We start from the raw sequence: 2,181 nt of genomic DNA, 5'->3' as shown, positions 1-2,181 counted from the left end.
TCAGGGCATGGACCACGGCCAAGAATTCTTTCTCAGTTACAGTATAATTTAGTTCTGCCTTGGATAAGTTTTTGCTGACAAAGTATATGGCATATGGAAGTTTTTGTTCAACTTGTCCTAAGGCTGCCCCTATGGCTTTGTTCGAGGCACCAATGTGGATGTGGAAAGGTAGGGCCCAATTTGGACCTCTCAAGATTGGGGCAGACACCAACTTATCCTTTAATTCATTCAGAGCCCTCTGACAATCGTTAGTCAATTTAAACTCAACATCCTTTGCTAAGAGGCCAAACAATGGCGAGGCTAGCTTGCTGAAGTCTTTAATGAATCTTCTATACTATCCTTCCAAGCCTAAGAAACTTCGAACATCTCTTACCTTCTGAGGGGGTGGAACCTTTTTGATGAGAGCAATTTTGTTAGGATCCACCTGTAACCCTTGGCGAGAAATGGTATGTCCTAGCACGGTCCCTTCAGTCATAAAAAATTCACACTTTTTAGGACTAAGGGATAGGTTCATCTCAATGCACTTGGTTAGGACTTTTCCCAGATTGGACAATGCTTCCTGGAAGTTGGACCCATAAGGAGTGCAGTCATCCATATAGATCTCCACCGACTCATGGACCAGCTCAGAAAAGATGCTCAAGACGGCTCTCTGGAAGGTGGCAGGGGCATTGCATAGCCCAAAGGGAAGAACTCGGTAAGCAAAGGTACCCCAAGGACAAGTGAAGGTGGTCTTATCTTGGTCTTCCGGGCTGATTTGGATCTGATTATACCCGCTAAACCCATCCAGGAAAGAGAAAAACTTCTTCCCTGCTAGTCCATCCAACACTTGATCTATGAAGGGTAGAGAAAAGTGGTCTTTCTTGGTGGCTTTGTTCAGTTCTCGGTAGTCCACACAAATTCTCCACTTCCCATTTTTCTTGGGAACCAACACTAGAGGGGACACCCACTCGCTATCCGAGATGGGGTAGATGAATCCTGCATCCAACAGTTTTTGCAATTCTTCATTCTCCTTTGAGGTTGCCTGACTGGTTTACAATCTTCTTTGATGTAGATGTGATGGGTACAGACTGAAGGATGGACTCCTTTCATCTCCTTATAGCTCCAAGCAAAGGCATCTAGATGACTGGCCAACAGACTACACAACTCCTTTTCCTGGGAAGGAGATAGGGAGGAGCTGATCTTTAACGTTCTCTCGGGGCCAAACTCCACATTTTTGACTCTGGGAGTGATTGTATTGGTCGCACAAATGTCCACTAAGGTGCTGGCTTGGGTATCCTCCACCAATTTCTCTAAGGACAATGCACTGGGAGGTGGATTCTGAATCAAGGTCTCAATCAAATCATCCTCAGTTTGAGGACCTCCCCTGGTGGTTTCTAGGGTGCACAAGGGTGCAAAGTACACCTCATCCTCTTCTCCTTCTTCCAACCAAAGTGGTAAGTCATGCTCTAATAGGGGTTGGGCAGGAGGGTATAGGACTAGCTGCTTGGACATAGGACCATTTTTGATGGTCATGTTTCTTGCACGGCAGCTTATGTAAGCATCCACAGTGGCTAACCAAGGCCTTCCCAAAATAAGGGGGTATCCAGTAAGCTTTGCCTTTGGTTGAAGAACCAAGAAGTCTGCAGGGTACTCCCAAGAGTCAACAAAGACCAAGACATACTCCACAATCCCTTCGGGAGTCACGGTGGAGCAATCTGCTAGCTGCAAGACTGTCGAGGTCTTTCTTAAGGAACCCTGAAGGTTGAGTTTGAGCATGGTATCTCTGGTCATCACATTAATGGTAGCCCCTAAATCAATCAAAGTGTGGGGTATGATGGTGCCATTGATGTGGACATCAACTACAGGACTCCCAGGATCCAAATACTTTGGGCAGATTACTTGCCCCAACATAAGATCAAACAGTTGTCCTATGACATTGATGGTTGAGGCATCTCTTTTTCGCCTGCCTGGGTGTCTGAAACACTTTTCCTTAACCAGTTTGTTGTATATTGGTACATCTTTGGTGGCTTGGAGAAGGGGTATTTTCACACACAACTGTTTGAGTTCTCCCAGAAGCTCATCCTCCTCTGGGTTGGGTTGTGTGGTTGCTGTTAGTCTCTCAGGAAAGGGTGGAATGTATTTTGGTTCACTTTCCTGTTTATCTTCCTCATCCTCTGGGGGAGGAGGTTGGCGATCCGGAAG

This window comes from Pinus tabuliformis, chromosome 6 (genome assembly GCF_031772625.1).
Source record: "Pinus tabuliformis cultivar Carrire ecotype Pingquan chromosome 6, CPIR1, whole genome shotgun sequence".
NCBI lineage: Eukaryota > Viridiplantae > Streptophyta > Pinopsida > Pinales > Pinaceae > Pinus > Pinus tabuliformis.
The sequence above is the reverse complement of the archived record's forward strand: the minus strand, read 5'-3'. Positions refer to the sequence as shown.